The 21,676-nt window shown below is 35.5% G+C and overlaps 1 protein-coding gene and 1 non-coding gene across 2 annotated transcripts in view; both read right to left on the bottom strand.

The window, feature by feature from the left end:
* Positions 1 to 21,676, bottom strand: part of LOC118273121 (endonuclease/exonuclease/phosphatase family domain-containing protein 1) — a 262,956-nt gene that overhangs the window by 105,470 nt on the left and 135,810 nt on the right. The gene's annotated exons all lie outside the window — the stretch shown is intronic.
* On the bottom strand, positions 8,599 to 8,672 carry Trnai-aau (transfer RNA isoleucine (anticodon AAU)). Its single transcript has one exon. It is a non-coding gene; the product is annotated as a tRNA-Ile (tRNA).

The raw sequence follows: 21,676 nt of genomic DNA, 5'->3' as shown, positions 1-21,676 counted from the left end.
AGCACACACCACTACAAATTATGACACGACATTTCATTCCCAAAACATCAACAACAGGGTTTCCCGATAACAATTATCAATACAATCTATTTAATCGGTCGTTGGAATTGAATTAAAGTATCACGCGGTGAGCACGAGCCGAGCACGACCATAACATTGCTGTCGTGTCCTGCTGAAGGTTATCTGAGAAATAGGCCCCTGGTCGTGCAATTTGATATACGTTGTAGATTAGCTGATAGAGGATAAGCCAGTATTTCATATAATAAAAAGCCTGTGACTCTTTATAAAGAAAATAGGCTCACTTATAATAGGGGATAAGTTTTTAAACTGACATGGTCACTAACACTATTATTAGAACTTATGACGGGATATTTACCATGTTTAGTTAATCCGTGATCATGGCGCTTGAAACAGTGCCGAAATATCGGAAACTCACCAAAGTGAATAAACATGGTAAATATCCCGTCACCCCCTATTACATGGGACTTATAACACAAATGATGAAAAGTGGGTGTACATTGTATAGCGGCATTACGTGTAGTAAGGAGCACCTCTGCCTACCCCTTCGGGGATAAAAGGCGTGACGTTGCTCTTTATAAAGAAGCAGGTGACCCTTTTAAGAAGACATGGGGTAAGCGAGCAGATGGATCGTCTGATGGTAAGCAATGGGCATCTACAACACCAAAAGAGGTAGAAGTACGTAGTCGCCTTTAAAAAAGAAGTATGCATGCTCTTTCATGGAAAGTTTGAAGGTTATACAGAAATTAAGAGGTGACCCCACTTACAGCAGATATAGTTGTCATCAATTATTGCTTCCAATTGTAATAGAGAAAAACCCAGAGCTTGTTCCCAATTAATTGCAATTTGATCACAGACGGATTGGTATTTCATCAGTTAAGGAACTGAAACTTCTAGAAATGTCTTGTCTTGTATTATGAGCGCGTCTGAATTCATCATTTAGAAGAGGCAAGGATAACGCTTATATGTATATTGGCAGTAGATTGATCAAGAAGATACAAGATAAAAAAGAACCAAGATCTTCACTCATAGACCTAACATTTGCAACTCAAAATGTCTAACAAAAGAATTATGAAGAATGTCTTCTAATCTTGCAAATCACGATTACTAGACAAGAATATAAAACCCCAATGATGATGATCACACCAAATCACAGAACTATCACGCGGGAATCATCATGACCATGTTCACAAATCACACTGCATAACAGTGGCCGTGATAATATGTATGTATAAAACGTTCCTTTTATAAGTAGAGTGGTACTTTTTATCACTTATAGTACCATTCAGTGCTATCAGGGAGGGTAGAAGTCATGATATGAGTTTGTAAATAGTTTTCCATCACGCAGTTGGTGCGTGATGCGTGTATTCGCTTGTGACGACATCACGTGTGGTCCCTGATAAGATATTATCAATATGTTAGATAATATTTTTGTTCAAATTGTTTATTGTATGTTTAAGTTGTTTGCTGGTGAGCACAAAGGTCTAAGTTCGATTCTGGGTTGAGTGGTTAACCTTTCAGTTAATTGTTCCCGGATTGGTTGTTGTTGTTTTTTTTAGGTTGTTTGTTATATTGCTGTTTCTAGAAGGTGTAAGTTCGAGTAATATTGTGAAATATATATGTACATATACATTTTTTAACATAATTTAATATAATTATAGTAGAGTATATTTTTTTTAACAGCACCATATTTTACACAAAACCAAAAAATGCTCAATAGTGCTTTCCACAACTAAATCATCGTAGCTAATACCTCACAATCCATAACCTTATATACAACTAAATGAGGTATTCAAAAATATAATATATATTTTAAAGGGCAAAAATCATCCAATGACTTCTCCCTTCTCTCTTCTTCTTGGGCGAGACGAGAGAGAGTGTCAGTTTCTTACTGGCTAAAAACCACCCCGTTCCTACTCCTGCTTTTCGAGCTGGAGCCCCGGTAACCCGCTAAGTAATCCGCAGCTCTGGGTCGACCCAAACCTAATAAATAACTTAACATATAGTAATAATTATTTATCATCAAAACCTTCTAGTTTTCTCCACACCAGTCGGGAAGTACGTGTCACTGATAACAGAGTAATTATAGCCTTATCAGATGCAAATATAACTTGTAATAGTATTAATATAGTAACATTAATAAAACACTCTTTGTGTGATAATGAGTAAGTTCCGAAAAACATAATTATGACTGGAATGGACCTCGAACTCGCGGCCTTAGACCCCTCGTGTTGGCAATCTTGTTATTGTGTCTTGATCTCAATTTTTATTCTATTTACGTTTAAAAAAAGTATTACATATTAATACTTTAATTAAAAAACATATTTAAAAAAGCATTAAAACGATAATTTAAATGATAAAAAAATATTAAAATACTTTTTTAAAATATTGACCCCGCACTAGGATTTTCTGATGTATCGTGGGTGCGTTTACAAACATACAAGTTCACATACACATGACATCCAGACCCAAAATAACAGTTTGTGCATCACACAAAGAGTGGTTCCTTACGGGTGTCGAAACCGCGACACTTTGCGCGGTTGACAGGTGCCCAGCTATATACCGCGCCCACCTACTACTGTTTAGTTCAACTTCGGGAATTGAGTATGAAAAGTGCGCAGCAGACTCGTTCGTAACTACTTAATAAACGGGACATTCAGGACATTCATAATCAGTTCCAATAAAAGTTATATGCATTAGAGAATTATGTATGGAGCTTATAATATATACAAATTCTATTTTTATTAAGTAATCCTACAAGTAAATAAATAGGCGATTGTAAACTGGCCATAAAATAATATTTTTAAAATCGATACAGATAATCGCGTTATAACCATTCATGTAACAAAATTACTTGTACATAATCCTATATACATATACTAATTGATCACAAAATATAATATTATTTACTAACATAACATAATACTATTAAAATAGGTATTTACTAAAGTCGTTGAACCTATTTCAATGTGGTACATGTCCTAGATTACATAGATTATAATTAATAAGTAAATATTTGATAATAACCAGTATTTTGTTTGTATTTGATTGACACTAACGAGCCACTCGTTAAGTACGAACTTATAATATGTATTACAATAATACCTCTAAGGACTTTCTTTTAATATTGTAATGTATTGAAAATATACGTCGCCCATTTTAAGTCCACCTTACAAGACATATTAAGTGTGGGAGAGCCATGCTTCGGCACGAATAGGTGGCTCGACCGGAGTGATACCACGGCCTCACAGAAAACCTACGTGAAATAACGATTAAGTTGTATTTCGTTGTGTGAGTAGGTTACCAATCTTCACAATCCCCGATTCCCCAACTTCACTTAAATTCCTAATCCCCAAAAGACCGGCAATACACTGGTAACGCAGGTGTTTCGTGTGTCCATGGGCAGCGGCGATTGCTTACCATCAGGTGATACGCCTCGTAGTTTACTGGATTATACCAAAAAAGCAAGACCAAAATAACTCAGTTTTGGGTCATACTAAGTTTATCCAAACTTATTCATATCTGTTCAAAAAACATACATACATACATAGCTGTATATGTAATGTCTAAATATAATCATTAAGGAAAATAACTATGTGTAAATTTCATCATCTAGTTGTCTACTAAAAAAAGAAGGCTTCGTAGCATGATGTAACCGCGCCGAATTTAACGCTACGCTGCTACGCGACGTAGCGACTACGCGCGCTACAGTGCGTAGCGACTACGCGGTGCTACGTACTACATCTATTTTAGGTAAATTCTAGAAATTGTGGCTGTATTTTATTTATGACTGATTTTTTTCTTCTGTTATGGTAGGTAATGATAATTATGATATTTTGGAGTGGGAATTAGCCCTTCTAAGTTACACGAGGCAGGGTATTATTTCATTTAAAATGTTTATTTGAGGAGCAATACGGTGTTAGAACCTGTGTATATTTATTAGTAGTACTCAGTACTTGTGTATCATTACTAGACAAAATTGCCTGACTAGACTGCAATTTGCCAGGGATAAATAAAAATCGTGATGAAATGTATGTTATAAATATATTTTTATCAATTTCTTTTATAAAGGGAATGTTCATTGGCCCTTAACATTATGATGCTTAATCTTTGCTTATTATTTCTTTTTATGGTATGGGACGACAGACGAGCAGACATATCAGCGCCACACATGGACACCCGCAACACAAGAAGAGGTACAGATGCATTGCGGGCCTTTAAAAAAGGAATTCCTCTTTACTTGAAGGTTTGAAGGTCTAGCCAGCTAGGAAAGAGTTCACAATACCTATCAAACCTGACACAACATAGTGGTGTCATTACCCGATTCTACACCCTCCGACACAATTTCGGCGCATACTATTTATAGTCTTACCATGGATGTATTTATAGTATAGCCCTATTTTCTGGTCAAATTACGCTTACGGGGTGCGTAGTGCGTACAAAGTTATTTTTGGACTAAAAAAGGGGTCAGTGTACGTATAGTGTACGGCTTTTGAAAAAGTAACTTTATGGTATAAGGTTTAAGGTAGGCTTTTGTAGAGTAAGGGGTGTGTTTGATGTGATTGACCGTGTTTAACATATTATGTATGTATGTATATGTGTGTGTGAGGGTGTGTTGTTATATCGATGTTAGTAATTATGGTATACAACCTCGTTACTGTGTCCTGTTGATTAAGGAGTTGAGTAAAGTAATATGTATTGAGTTTTGTGTTTTTGTTAAGTGCCGGTGTGAACAATAAAGCAAGAATGGGTTTGGTTTATACCAATTCTCCAGAAGGAGGGTTAGGTTATTTTTATTTAGGGAAGTCCTTTCTTAGTGCTCCCCTACACTCTTTAAGGCACAAATATGTCGAGTTTCAGCTTCCTAGGTCTTCTAGGCTTCTATTAGTTTTGGCTGTGCGTTGTCTGTCTGTCAGTCAGTCCCTCACTAAGACGCAGAGAGTTTTAAATATATAGATAAAAGATACAGCTATTTTACAGATATAAGACACAGTTATTTACCACATCCAAATAAAATACTGTTAACAGATAAACGAGCAGCTCTTCAGCTACTAGAGATTAATATAAATGGGAGACCTCGATCTTATTTTATTGAGTGTCAGTATATAACGTAAACACTTGACGGTATTGTAAATAAAATCCTCAATATATAGACCTAATTAATGTGTTTGTTTGTTTGTTTACTAAACAACACGCGTTAGAAATATAATCTGTTAACATGACTTGATTAAGAAGAGGTAGGTTTAAATAAAATAAAAATATACCATGTTTCTCGTCGTATCTGTTCGTTATAAGCTCATAAACTACTGAACGGAATTTGATGCAGCTTCACCAGCGGAATATGGGATTCTTAACTCCTGTGTTTTGGAATTTAAGGATAGCGTTATGGGTAAATGCTATATAGTATGTAATTCGAATACATGAAATGCGCACACCCATGCAGTCAAATACGAGACAATAAAAACCAGAAATTTCGATATAGCTAATCTGATTAATGATGTGTTTTGCGGCCTGTCCCAAATAAACTCTTTCTCTTTTTCTTTCTCTTTCTCTCTTTCTCTTTATCTTTCTCTTTCTCTCTTTCTCTTTCACTCTTTCTCTCTTTCTTTAGTTATCTCTCTCTCTTTCTCTCTTTCTCTCTCTCTTTCTCTCTCTCTCTCTCTCTCTCTCTCTCTCTCTCTCTCTATCTCTGTGTCATGAGCATCGAACCCTCAAATCTCGTGCTAGCCAGTGGAACTTACAATCACTCAACAATTGAAACAATAATTTATTTTAAGCGATGATTAAGAGATAGTTTGAAGAAATGGCTTCCTGTTGCTAAATAAACAGCAAAGGATCATAGGTCGCAGTAGTTCAAATGTTACAACCTCCAAGATGACCGGGATTCGATAACTCGCGTGATAGCGGTAGGTATTATAACATGATCATTATGCGTTTACATAACGTTTACATACGTTATTGTAGTTTTAATGTTAATTAGTTGGGTTTAGTGCTAATGCACTGATGCAGTGTAACATAGACAAGGCATTAATGGAGGTAGAAACATTTATTGATTTCATAGAAATTAAAATTTAATGGTGTTAAGCAGAAATACAGGGATGAAACTACAGTTATGTAATCTAACAAATCTTCTTATATATTTATTTAATCTTCACGTCTTCTATACATAATATACTTCTGTTTATGACAGGCTAATTCTTCAAAAGGCATTTGCTATTTGGGGGAAGACAAGGGACTTTGGTATTCATACTCTTATTTCATTAAAATCATCCGTTAGCCACCACCAGTACATTTAGAACTTACACCCATATACTATACAAAATACGTATAAAATACAATTTTATATGTCCTTGCTTAAATCTAACTTAATATTATTCTATTACCTAGCATCCTGGTTAATCCTGATTGCCATTACAATGTAAGCAGTTATCAAAGTAGGAGCTATTAATATAAGCAATAACATACATTATGTTATCTAACTTAACTGGATCGCTGGAGTGTTTATTGGGTATTTTGTGTATATAATATATAGATAAATATATAGTTAGTTAATATATAGTTTTATACGCGACGTCACGCCTTTTATCCCATAAGGGATAGACAGAAGTGCACATTATGACACGTAATGCCGCTATACAATGTACACCTACTTTTTTGACTATTTGTGTTATAAGTCCCATGTAATAGGGGGTGAGCCTATTTATTATATGCCTATTATGATACTATTATATAGTTTTATATATGTATTCATTGCAGGTAGTATCTGTCCAGCCGTCCTCGAGTTTTGGCGAGACTGAACAGCAATTGATTTTTATATATAGAGGTATATAGGTTTTTTCACACAGGCAGAAAACCATAGTATATCATTGACACATTTTTAGCATGGGAGACAGGCGTGAGGTTATGTATGTATGTATGTACATTTTTAGCAATTACCACTAATATCCCTAGTACACAACACGAAATTTCGCAAAGCCGCCATATAATTACGTTTTCAGAGAATCGAACGAAGAACCGTGTTTAACCGGGCTTATCAGAGAGTCAATTTGCGTCACTATACCCGTATAGGGTCAGACGTGTGACAGTTTACCTGTGTCCTAATTTAATTTGGACATGTGCTAAAAGTTCCCTTTATTAGTTATTTTGGGGATTTTGCGAAGAATTAGGTCATGTTATTAATATATGCATGTAGCTTTATATTTAGTTAATGTTTGCGGTTAAATAAAGAGGTTTTATGGAATAAATGGAGTGGATAACTGGTTTAATTCTAACGAAACTTTAGGCCCAATTAGCCGGCAAGGTTTTTTTGTTTTTGTTGTAATTTGCTTCAAGACATTAGATCAGGGCACTACTATGCCATTATTCCTTCCTATTTATACTTTACAGTCTTAATATACCTAATAGTGGGCAATTTCATCTGCTATTGGGCATCTTCTCAAACCAATTGTTAAGAAATACGAACTTCACATGATTAGATTTAAAAACCACAATAGTTATTTTGATTCTACGATCTAAGAACCAAATACTTTATCAAGAACAATCGGGTTAACAACAATAAAACCACCAATTCAGTCATTAATCATAACCAATCAGAAAACTGGATAAATAGATAACCAAGGGGTCTAGATTCGAATTCATCTAACGCAATGTGGTTATTTATACCTAATTTATCAGTGTTTTGCTCGTTGGAGGCTGGGCTGAAGATCAGGGGTCAGGAGTTGAGATAACGAACAGGTTACATCCAGTTGAGGTGTGGTGTCTACGCAGCTTTGTCTCCGATACACATTGGTGATAGAATTTTGCATCATTTAGTTTTGATATATGAAACTTGGGACTTTGTTGTGACATGTCGTTGTGTCGTGGTGACTAGATGGTGTAAGAGTTTTTATAATTAAGAGGGAGATACTAACTGCGATAGTTGTTCAAACAGGACATGTATTCAATGGAATGCCTATTACTCTCCACATACCATCTGATTATGGCTAGAACATCTGATGGCAGATAAACAGAGGAAAAGACATAGATTTTTGATCATGTTGGGAGGAGAACCTTTCCTTCAATAGGTGTCTAGGTTTTTGGGGAGTATAAAAACTCGGTGTTCATGGTAGATGGTTCTTGCTCATCGCTTACCTACATGCCTTCTAAGTTAATTAAGACGTCACTGACATATAAAATTAACATCATAATGTGCAACATGATTGAGCCAACGGAAAATAGCTAAATTATTATTATCATTGTAGAATATAATAATCGATATTTTACATTGTATTCTTTTCGACGCTTAAAAATTTCCAATCTTTATTAATTAAACATATTGTACACCGAAGTTCGACAAAACCATTATTTATTGACGTAAACTCTTCTTAAACAACGATAACTCTTAATACCTAAGATCCAGGTCAACTACATAATATAATACTTTATATACTCTATCCATTCTTCCTATACATATGTCTTCAACACCAAACATTGCATCAGAAACAATATTATAATAAAAAGTAAACAACTTACTAGATAAAACCAATAAATTAATATACAATAATGTTTAAAAACAATTAAAGAATGTACAAAAAGAGGATGTGGCCCATGAGGGGATCGAACCCGCGACCTTCGCGTTATTAGCACGACGCTCTAACCAACTGAGCTAATGGGCCGATGTGTAGAGTGGCGAAATAACGGTGTACATCGCTTTGTTGAATTTAAGCTTTATAAAAAAAGAAAGTTAGTATATTTTTTATTTATGAGAATTGAAAGGAGTTATTTGAGTATTATATTAGTAGCTGTACTTTTTTTATTTTATTTCTATTGGAACTTTTGTTGACTATCCGACTAGTCGGGTGAGCAGATGTGATATGTAGTATTATGTATTTACCTACATTTACGGTACTAACGACATGATATATTATTAGAAGACGAGTCGATCATAAATGGTAATATTAAATATTATACTATGGTAACTTTTTTAACCGTCTACAGGCTGATACAAAAAGTTTAGAACCTTTTTTGTCTTCGGCCATGCTCATGTATTTCGAAAAAGTAAAAAAGAGGTGTGCCCACTTATTTTAATTGGTCAATTATATCAATAGTATTGTTTATTTAGTAATTCATATCTCAACGTTTGTACATACGATTAAAAATGGAGTAAAAACATTAAAATACGGTTATCTTGTTATTATTATGTATTTGGAGTTAATTGGTAAAAGTTATTTATATACCTTTTTGCCTTAATTAAACTGATATAATACGTCAACGTAATGTTTAAAAAATAATACGATTAACTTATAACCTCAGTAATTATTAACTAAATGCTTTAAGCAATCACACCCTTTATTTGATATTCCATATTTGAATCGCATTTTTAGTCAATAATTATACCTCGAATTCGATCGTCAATTAAAAAAACACTACACGTTAGATCATTATTTATTTTTTTAAGGGGGATAATCATCCAAGGCGAGATGGAGTGTCAGACTCTTCCTGACTAATAAACTACCCCGTTCCTACTCCTGCCTTACCAGCCGGAGACCCGGTAAACCCGCTAAGTAGTCCGCAGCTACGAACGTTAGATTATAATTGGGATACCAATATTTTAATCTAAAGCGTAGATAATAAGATCTGATGCCACACCCTACAGACACCTATATAATAACGCACCTTTTTTATTAAATAGGGGGCAAACGAGCAGACGGGTCACCTGATGGTAAGCGATCAGCGCTGCCCATGAACACAGTAACAGTACACAAAATAATTGAATGTAACATCTTAATTAAACAAATGACAGTGACATTCCTATGTTCTATGACAATGACAAACACTCAAACAGACAAACAATGTTGGTCTGTAATGGCCCACTTCCCTAGACGACAGGGCCCGGTATAAACAAAACAATTGAATGAAGAATATAAATGGTTGGTTGGGGTCCACGGGTCCACCTGATATACTTTGGTGTCCTTTTCTTGTTGCTAAATAGTATTCGGGAGTGAGGGATTTGGGTCTGAGGTCGGTATAAAGATATTGTTATTGAGATGAGGATTAGTGTCAGTCTCAATGACTTGTCAGTTGATTTGGTTACTACGGCAACCTGAGTCTAGAATTTTACCTATTTTAACTGTTAAAAGACTGCCTCATTGGTTGAGTGTTCGCTAGCGCAACTGCCGGACAAGAGTAATAGGCTCACCCTCTATTACATGGGACATATAACCCAAATGGTGAAAAGTGGGTGTACATTGTATAGCGCATTACGTGCCGTAATGTGCACGTCTGCCTACCTCTTCGGAGATAAAAGGCGTGGCATTGCAAGTATAACTAATAAAAGATATCAAAATTTTCTTAGAAATGCACTTAAAAAGAAGGGAAACTAAAAGTATTATAAACACGTGTAAAAAATATAATTCTTATCATGTTCATGTCTCATTACTATAGGTAAAACAATAGGGTTATCATCAGTATCTCTGTTTTAATATTTTAATTGCAAACACACACCGATAACACAGTTCCTATTGTATCAGTCATATTTTCGGTTTTTCTATTTGTTTTTTTCATTAATATTATCACTATGTACTGTTTAGCTGCCGTTTTTTATTCTGACGTACATATTATGAAATAATATTTACTTTTGTATTGTTTGTTTTGTTAATTTGTTGCTGTTATTGAGTTATAGCACGAAATATTCCGTGTTAAATGCAACGGTGTTTTAAATAGAAGGTTTATTGAATAAAATAATCAATAAGTGCTACTAGAAACTTCGATATAATACATTAATGTAATACATAATACGAAATAAAGAGAAAAAACGTAAACAAAACAGTTTCGTAGTGTGAAAATACGGCAATGTTTGTCCGACCTGTCGTCCCAATGAACTAAAATATCGAGAAGTATAGCAAGTTAATACAAACAGTGCCATGACCCCGGTTGGCAGACACGTTATCTATGTTGACACTTGCCAATCTCGCTATATTTGCGTAAGCGCATTATCATCGACACAAACCAGTGTTACAAGACCCCTAAACAACCATACACTTCCTCCTTCTACTCCTATTTCTGAAACGCAGCGGGGAGGGAGGTAGGTCAACCGCGATTGGTCGCCGCTATCAGTTCAGTAGGTAACGTGGGGGCTTCGTAGTTTTCATTTAGTCAGTCGGCGGCGGATCGTCGCCGGCTACGGACGTCCTAGGAAGAGTTTATTCGATTTCAAACAAAAATGTTGTTATGAAATGTATGCTTATCTGAAATGACTTCATGTTTGCAGCGTGGAATTGCTATGCGATAACTTAGCTATTTTTATTGAATTTTTTTGTTCACTTTAACGGGTCAGATAGAGTTCAGTAACAATTTTTACCTGTTAGCAAACATTGATAAAACTGATTATTATCACGATAGGTGAATTTTATTGCGCCCACGACCTTGTAAGCTTCATCGCCTAGTCAGAGGGCATTAATAATGTAGGTTCAAGTACTTAGTAATCTAGAAAACAATGCAAACTTGTTTTAATTTGCAACATATATGACGTTGTTGGATAAACAAGGAGTATATTATGGCTACTATCAGAAAATTGCACAATGTATTGTGTACCAAGTTTCTCACAGTAAATTGTCAACAAACACGTTTTATTGTTAATCATAATGTAAGTATTAAGTAGTAAATATTGAATTTTGCGTGTACAAAGTTTTTTTTTGTGGTATATACGGTAGACGAGCAGACGTATCACCTGATGGTAAGCCATCGCCATCGTCCGTGGACAACCGAAACACCAGAGGCATTACAAGTGCGTTGCCGACCTTTAGGGGGTTAGGAATTTAAGGGTTGTTAGGGAATCGGGGATTGGTAAGTGGGTAATTGGGCCTCCGGTAATCTCAATCACATAATGCAAGCGTTGTTTCACGTCGGTTTTCTGTGAGGCCGTGGTATTGCTTCCTTCGAGCTGGCCCATTCGTGCCGAGCCAAGTAGAGTAAATCATATCTGGATATCTTGAGGACTTGTTTGATTTTTTAAGAATACTTGTCCTGTTTGGGTCTTATTTGAAAGTCTGGAATGTAATAATTGTATATTGTAATTGTAACAACATAAAAATATCTGCCTACACCAGCTGATTTCCGTCACATTAAACTGCGATAAACTCTACAGAATTCCCACATTTGATTGCATATATGTACATTAAATACATATATCAATGCAGGTAATCTGGAAAATTACTGGGTCATTTTATAATACACTATTTTATCCATATAAACCGACGATTCTATTATTAATTACTGCTTCGTTGTAATCTGTAGATTAAACTAATAAACATTATTTGTAATATTAAGGATTTCTTAGCAAAAGATAGTAAAAGATAAAATGGCTATAAAATGTGATACCCGGATGTGCTAAATATTAAAAGGTAAGGTCAAGAAGTCTTCTGGTAAGTAGGTGTACTAAGGTTTAAGATGTCTTTCGATCAGATAAGAGATAAGGGTCATGATAAGAGGGTTTTCATGAAAGTAGACAAGTTTAGGATCGTGATGTAATAATACGCTTGTTGTTTCGTTATAGTGTAGGCAGAGAGTGTTGTTATTGTATTTTTTATTCTTGCTATGTCTGTGGTGATCTAGCGAGTGTAGTGTGGGTTATCTAAAGGGATGACCCGTTTGGTATAAATCTATATACATACATATATTACTGGGCTTTTCTCGGTTGTTCGAAAATTTCTCAGTAGTAGCACGAAGTTTGGAATTGTGCCCAGTATATGGCAATAGAGTTACGCCCTAATACATAGGACTTATAACACAAAAGGTGCAAAGTGGGTGTACATTGTGTAGCGGCATTACGTGCCGTAATGTGCACCTCTGCCTAACCCTTTGGGGATAAAAGGCGTTGCTTAAATAAAATATATACCCACAAAGTCTATTTAATTCTGGTTTCCCTTAGCAATGAAGTCAGAAACCTTTAATTTCTTACCTTATTGACTGGCTTTAAGGTTATTTTTGTCATTACACGTAATTCGTGTCGTTTAAAGTAAATGACAAGGGCACAGGTCACGGTATTTCGTTTGTTTTTATTTTATTTTTATATAAGCAGTACATACAACACGCAGATACTATGTCTTAGTCGAGTTTTGTTGTTATAGACTTTATTACGATACGATAAGGTTAATTATGGAATAATTTGCTAGTTGGATGTGTTTAGAGTTATACACGTGGGGTAATCTATCTTTAATATAATGCCTAAGGCAATAAGGTATATTTATTACTGTATTTTATCTGCTTAGTGGTCATATAAATACATAGGTGACTGATCATTGTACTTACTATTTCTATTTGGGCTGTACACATACTGTACTGTTTACTTTTGACTACCCTTTATGACAATGAAAAGTAAAAAAACTGCGTCATTTAATGGTTACTAACCCAGTCGTTAGCAATTGTTTTTCGCATAAAACTCGATTTTCATCTCAAATACACTACCAATTGAACAGAAAAATCCATTTAACAATGACGTAGTGATTTATTATCAAAATAACTAAAAAAAAATATTTGACCCGAAGAAACAGCGATAAGCACTATTTACTTACATTTTCGTGGGAACTTAAAAGTCAAAGATATAGAGCGAAACGTTAAAACAATAATCAATTTATCGTAACATTTTTATCGTGGTCTAATTAAGAGTTTACGGCGAACATGATACGTATCGGTAAGCATTTTAGTACGCATAGCGACAGATAAGTAAACTGACAATAAGCCAGCACGATGTAAATATGTGGGTGCGACTCGTAACTAGCGTATTATCGGAGCAAAACAAACCCACGAGGCGAGCGCGTGTTCATCGTACAAACGCTTTAAAAATAGACTTGTTGACTCACCAGTCAAAGTAGACCTTCCCTGCCCCCCGCGATATTAAAACAAACACACGATTATAATAAATATAAGCTTGTATATTAGTAGTTATTTAGCCTGATCTCCTTCGCCCCTCTTTGTTCTAATGATGTAGGGGAAATCAGGGTGTCACAGCTGATAGTGACGTGTCAATGTTATGCTGGTCGTTGCTACTCTTGTCTTAGGACCACGCCCTGCTGATGTGTTCGATGCGTCTCGCGTTCCAAATTCGAATTCTTGGCAGTGTTGGTTGCCAGTAGGAATTTTAGCGCGGTTTTCATTTTTTTTTTCTTTTTTCTTAAATTGTTCTGGAATTCTCTGTCAGAATCATCGATTTGATTATGAAAAAATTAAATAGATTTCATTATAGATTTGTTTAGTTGCAAATGGTATCAAAATAAGTTAAATATTTCGTCATTCTTTGCTTTGTTCGTGGGTATTTAGGCAGGTAATGTAATTAATGATAACATTGTAGGTAATAGATGTACTATGCAAGTAAATAAGAGAAATTGTATGTTCATGCTTGTAATAACTATAATATCACGAATGCATTATCTAGGACTATTTGCGTACAGGATCTACATATATATTTTTGTTATAAAAATAAAAAAAAAAATATAGTAAGCATTTTAAAACGCAGGAAATGTGTTTACCATGATATTTTTATAAATAAATACCTTCATTGTGTCGCGATACGACTTTCAAACCATCAAGAAAAGAGCATATTCCTTTTTAAAAGGCCGACAACGCACCTGTGACTCCTCTGGTGTTGCGGGTGTCCATGGGCGGCGCTGATCGCTTACGATGGTAAACGAGCCATCTGATGAGGTGGCTCGTTTGCTCGTTTGCCAAAAATTCCATAAAACAAAAATCCGATTGACTCAAAGGGAAATTGCATTTATTTTGCATGAGTCTGCGATTTGTGAATTTAACTAAATGACTTCGGGAAATATCGAAAAGTTGTGAATCATTAACCAATGAACTCTTTAAAAAAAATGTGAATTAGTTTTTAATTTTTTTCCTGATTTTTCTGGAAACACTGTGATCTCATACATTGTTACCATCTGAATCAACATTATGTTAAAGTATAAAGTTATAGAGCTATGAATCAGAACATTTATTGGTCTTAATCTTGCCATTAACATCTCATGGGAGTCAACTACCCGGAGCTGCGGACTGCCTAGCGGGTTTACCGGGGCTCCGGCTCGAAAAGCATGAGTTGGATCGGAATTTTTCCGGGTTGGTTGGTCTCGCCTCGCCCAAGGCGGGAGAAGTTATTGGATGATTTCCCCCCTCAAAAACACAAAAAGGGACTATTGGCGACATTAGGAGCATAACTAGAGGATATGGCTATTATTGAATAATAGATACATAGTCCAGAAAGATTGTTATGAGAAGCAGAAGTAGAGACGAGGTGTTTTTTAGTCAGTAAGTCTGACACTCCCTTTCGCCTCGCCCAAGACGGGAGAAGACATTGGATGATTTTTCCCCTCTTAAAAAAGGGAGATTGTTATTCATCAACATCAATTATTCCGATTCCAAAAATACGATTAAACTGGTAATCCAAAGCCAGTTAAATAAATCATAATACATATTACTTATGTATGTTGTATCGTGTACATAACACACGACCTATGTACATGATATATCGCAACCGGATAAAATAAATACTACGTAGTACCCAACCTCCGTTGACATCTGCGAAAAAGAAAACAAAAATGCGACCATAGACAATAATGAATCACTGACGTGTTCTTAAAAAAAAACTGATCCAACCAGACTTACCTGTTTATTGCGCAGCCGTATATAAAAGTAATGCATGCTAGTTACCCCAATTTAATTTATTTGATTTTAAACTTTGCATATAGAACTATAAGGTTGAAAATCCAATAATGAATTTTGGCAAAATTGGGTAGCTTGATATGCTGTGTAGTCTTCAAACTATTTAAGAATAGCTAATATCTACGCAGTTTGGTGAATTTTAATTATATTCAATGTTTACATCAATTTGTTATCGTTCGCGTAATATAGAACGAAAATCTAGGTAGATGCGCAGATTTTTGTAAATAGGACATTCACTTTAGTCAGTCAGTCATATCTCCTTTTTTTATCACTACATAGTATAAAACAAAGTCTCTGTCCCTATGTCCCTTTGTACGCTTAAATCTTTAAAACTACGCAACGGATTTTGATGTGGTTTTTTAATAGATAGAGTGATTCAAGAGGAAGGTTTATATGTATAATACATGCATAATATATCACTATTGCACCCATGCGAAGCTGGGGCGGGTTGCTAGTTTGTTATAGTGGCAAACTTATATATAAGGCTTGTGTGACATTATATAATATATGATTTCCGACACAAAACCCAATATAGTCTCCGGAAAAAAATTTTAAACCTTTTTTGTAAAGTTGTAGTATTGCAAATCTATTCAAGTTTGATAGAAAATAATAGTGCATTGTGCAATTGTGTACGTGCGCAGATACAGGTGCATTCTCGGTCTCATGATGCGACGGTAAATAGTCGGACGGAGGTCAGGTGCAGCGGAAAAATAAATGCAGTTTTAATATGACAGCACAAATAAAGTGGTACCGTAATTTTTTTATGAAGATGATTTAACGCGTAAGTCTATTGGCATATGTATATATTGAAAATGATTCTAGACCTAGGCCTGCGTTCTGCGTGCGCCTCATAGAGACCCATTAGTTGTGATGCTTGATCCGGAGCTTCAGACTACCTAGCGTGTTTACCGGGGCTCCGGCTCGAAAAGCAGGAGTAGGAACGGGGTGGTTTTAGTCAGTAAGAGTCTGGCACTCCCTCTCGCTTCGTCCAAGGCGGGAGAAGTCATTGGATGATTTTCCGCCCTCAAAAATACCTTCTTTTTTCCTTATCCTGTTACTAGGAATTTTAGGAAAGCTTAATAATTCACTGGAATCGAACCTTCCTCAAAAGTCGTTAACTGATAGCCATTTGTACACAATCAAGAATCGCACCTCAATGGTCAATCTATACACAACTAAGTACTATAAGACAATAACTAACGCGATAAAGGTTCTAATGAATCTCATTTAACTACAATTGTAGACATGCCAGAAATAAATTAAAAATTATAATTAAGTAGGTATGTGTATGTGTATATGTATGTATGTTTGTATGTATATGTTGTGTGTCATGGCATGCAATGAATGCAATGGAATCGCGTGTAGAATGCTAATTATATTTTTATTTGTCACTATACATATAGAATTGAGGCATGTAAAATGTATATATGTAGGTAAGCATCTGTGGTAAGAATACAATCATATATGCCACGCCCATTTTTATTTTCAGTGAGAACCTTTTATTTTCACTTCCATGATCACGTATGAAGAACGATGGATTTAGGTATGTACTAGAAGTTTATAGAAAATGCATTTAATATTATTCACTTACTTATTGATATAACATATAACTGTATATATTTTTATGGTATAAGCCAGTAAACGAGCATACCGATCATCTGATGGTAAGCTATTGCTATGCCATGGACAACTGAAACATCAGAGGCGTTACAAGAGCGTTGCCGGCCTTTTGGGGGTTAGGAACTTATGGGTACTACCCATAAGTTCGTGGATTGAGAATGAAAATTGAAATAAAAAGTGCGCCTATTTATTTAACTGAAATATTCACCACCCCCGATATCATTGCAATAGAGTTACTAAACAGTTAATATATTCTAGCCGTGATCTTTAATCCCAGTCAAACAGTCGTCATAGCACTCGCAGTTGTTACTGTAGCTACACGTGGTTCCTTACTTCATTACAATAGGTAATGACATTACACCGCCCAGTAACGTGGTCATCATCGAATGACTCCCGGTTTGGGTGAGACGAGGTTCTTACTGGCTTAAAATCCATCCCATTACAACTCCGACTTAAAGCCGGAGCCATTGTCACGTCTTGCGCTTTTCCGCAGCACCGGTCAGGCATCGGCTCTAGTAGTACTCTCCCTTTTTGGGGGGTGAAATCGTCCTATGACTTGACTCCTGCCATGGGTGTGACGAGAGGGAGTGTCAGATTCTTACTGACTAAAAACCATTCCGTTTCTACACCTGGTTTTCGAGCCGGAGCCCCGGTAAGCCCGCTAGGTAGTCCGCAGCTCCGGAGATAGTACCCACACGTGGCTTTTCTTAGTCTCGAAAAGTTTTAACGGGTTATTTAATAAAAATACAAGAATATTCCTATAACCAATTTTAGATGTATTTATGATGAAAAAATCTAAAAACCAATGATTTGAGGCCTTCTTCACGGTTTCCCTTGAAACTTTCAACTTAATTAAAGGCACTTTTACAATATTTTTATGGTGCAGTGTAAACTCATTTAATTTCATAGGTTGGTCTAACATGCAACTTGTTCGTCAACCGTTAAATATTCTAGGGTGTGACTGACTGAGTAGTATAGTATACAGGGTGAGTCAGTAACATTACTATTTATGTACAGCATGAGTCAGTACAATTGTATTTTAATATACTACCATTATAATTTTATTATAACTTTCGTGAGACATACTAAATTAATTATTATGTTATCGGCTTACTCACGTAACTGTTTGACGAGGAACTCGACTAATTTCAAGCCATCCTAGAGGCTCATATTCATGAGCTGTATTCCGCGACACACGACGCGGCGATTGTCGCGCTGCTACTGTAGTAGTAGCCGATAAAATAATTATAAATTTACTACCATTATGTTGCTTTTTAAAGAGATTTTGCTGGCAAGATCATATTGAGATGTTCTAACTTTTTTGCTCAAATCTTATGTTTATTGTAGACTTGTTTTCCTACTACTCAAGTTAAAAGGAAAAGTCATTTTACACAAATTCAGATAAAAAAACCATACAATAGAAATTCTCGGTGATGTTTTGGAAATAATGAACAAGCAAACACACTTTCTCATTTATAATATTGAGTATGTAAGGGAAAGAATCAATACACAAAATAAAACTGTAGAAGTGTTGATTTTGTACATTGAAAATATAAACAATTAAATAGTTGGAGGTGTTAGAAAGACACTTAAGCCAAATATGTAAAATTGTATCCCACCCAAAACATAAATGTGAAAGGCTGCCAAGTTCGATAATATTGGAATGCTTCGCCTATAAAAGAAGTGAGATCTAAATAAGTACCAAGTTCCATACACAGACCTCAGTTAAAAATGATATAACAAGTTGGCAAGTTTTCACACACTTTGTTATAAACCTACTAAACGCAATGAGTCAAGTATATAATTTTCTATTAAAACTTGCCAAGTTATATCATTTTTAACTGTGGTCTGTGTATGGAACTTGGTACTTATTTAGATCTCACTTCTTTTATAGGCGAAGCATTCCAATATTATCGAACTTGGCAGCCTTTCACATTTATGTTTTGGGTGGGATTTCATTTATTTTTGTAAGGTTTATTTTCTTTTTTTCTTATTTTACTTTACTTTGACTAAATACAAACCTTCGTAACGAATTTTTGGTCGGTACGACCATTGGAAGATATAGATAACTTTTTTGTTTTAGTTCCTAAGGGATATGAATTTACACCTTCATTATTTTTAAAACCGACTCACACTTGGCCATTTTCAGATTTTTTCCTTTACCTTGACCTAAAGACCTACCTCCATGCCAAATTTCAAGTCAATACGACCATTGGAAGTGGTCTAGGTTTTTGATGAGTGAGTGAGTGAGTGAGTGAGTCAGTCAGTCAGTGAGTGTATAGTAAAAATAGCGATTTTCTGACGTCAATATCTCAAGACCTACAATAGGTACATTAATGAAATTTTGTATTTTAGATAAGTAAGTAGATCTCGACAGATATTAGAAATTTCATATGCGTAGATAAAATAGATTTTGAGTTATAGGTGGGTCGAACTTGGCCCGAAATGGTTCGTGTAATATAACCCACGGCCGGTGTGTCGGTTTTTTTGCTCGAACTTGGCGGACACACTGCCGTGTGTCTAGATTAAACAATAATTGTGTCAGGCTGTCTGTATATTCACGTTTTAAACCGATGGTGCTGTCAAAACGTAAATCCAAGATAGACACTTTCAACTTTACGTTAGAGGTGTCGTATTCGAGGTTCTATTCACATGAGATCGAGATTTACGCGGGAAAACGTTAAAACCCGCACGAAGTCACGGGTACTGCTAGTATAATAATATAATATGTACATTTAGTAAGGATTCAATTTCAACCCAAATGTGCCACATATAGTTTTATAAACAAGTGTTAAATTCGCAAAAATGACAGATATTGTCACCGAATATTTATTTATAGCGACACAAAATCTGATTGGAACAGATTTTCCATTGTCTGGCTACAATAGAGTCCTTGGATTGCACATGCGCAGTACACAATGACCTCGGTTCGGCCGCCATTATTAGAAGTCCTAGTAAATAAGCGATTACTGCACGGTCGTGGCTTATTTTATATTATTGTTATTGCAATACCTATGTGTTGGTGTGGCCGGTATTACGTTTTTCTGTTGACTGACCGTTATATATTATTTGTTTGTGTTTGGTCAAGTTTTGTAGACCTGATAAATATTTAAAATGAGTTTGGTTTTAGGTTTAAGAATTACTATATATATAGAGTTTGAATTTAGCTGTCGGTACACGCAGCATATATTTGCAAGGAGAGAGGTAAGGATAAAAGGGGAAACAAACAAACTTTCACATGTATAATATGTGAGAAATGTGAGTGTGAAGTGTGATTAGTGTGACGACAAATGACAAATAAATCAACATTACACTATTCTATGATTTAGACACTAAATAGTAATCACCTCTAGATTACTGTTATTACTATTCACTCCGTTTTACTGTACCTATAGAACTCAAATCAGCAAACAAAAAACTATTAATTTCTGTATATGTTTCATCGTCCCTATAGAACAAAAATAAAACAGAAAAAGTCTTTCAAACATTTTCACAATTTCGCCAATCAAAACAAATGAGCATCGTCCGTGAACTACACACACACAGATACGATCTAAACATAATACCATAATACCTACCTATGTATACATGATCAGTAGTAAAAACAAACAATAGTGCTAGGTACCTATTCTCAAATTGAAATACAAACGTTTGGCAACATTCCTACACTCAGTAATTAACACACAATTAAAAATACAACACAAAGGCGCCACTGACGAACACAGTTACATGTCAACCTATACAAAACCAGCTTATCACGATCTAGCTTTGTATGAACTTTCTATTGATTCAAAGGCCAGTTTATACTGGTTTGTGTAGCTTGGTGTGAAGTTGTGTGTACCGTGACTCATGAGCTGAGGAAGGCGTGTCACTGATTACTAACACGACTTTTATAGTAAAACTTTTGTACGTTTATCAATAATCTCGTATTTTCCCCGTTTTAATAGGAATTCAGAGAACTTCCTCTGTGTCAAATCTTTATGTTAGTCAGCAGTTGTGAATGAGTCGCCAGTAATGTAATAGGAAAGCTTTAACCGCCGTTTTCAGAGTCATTTAATGGTTACTTTTTTTTTAGAGGGGAAAATCATCCAATGACTTCTCTCGCCTTGGGCGAGGCGAGAGGGAGTGTCAGACTCTTACTGACTAAAATACACCAAGTTCCTATTCTTGCATTTCGAGCCGGAGCCCCAGTAACCCTCGATACAGTCCGTAGCTCCGGGTATTTAATGGTTACTTAACCTAGTCCTTAGCAATTGTTTGCGATACAAAATCGTTACTAAGGAATGACTGGGCAACTGGCTGCCGCGCAACGTGACACGGGTTCCATTCCCGCACGGAGAAGCAT

The sequence above is a fragment of the Spodoptera frugiperda genome, chromosome 1 (genome assembly GCF_023101765.2).
Source record: "Spodoptera frugiperda isolate SF20-4 chromosome 1, AGI-APGP_CSIRO_Sfru_2.0, whole genome shotgun sequence".
NCBI classification, from domain to species: domain Eukaryota; kingdom Metazoa; phylum Arthropoda; class Insecta; order Lepidoptera; family Noctuidae; genus Spodoptera; species Spodoptera frugiperda.
Note: the sequence above shows the minus strand (reverse complement) of the source record. Positions and strands in the feature narration are given on the sequence as shown.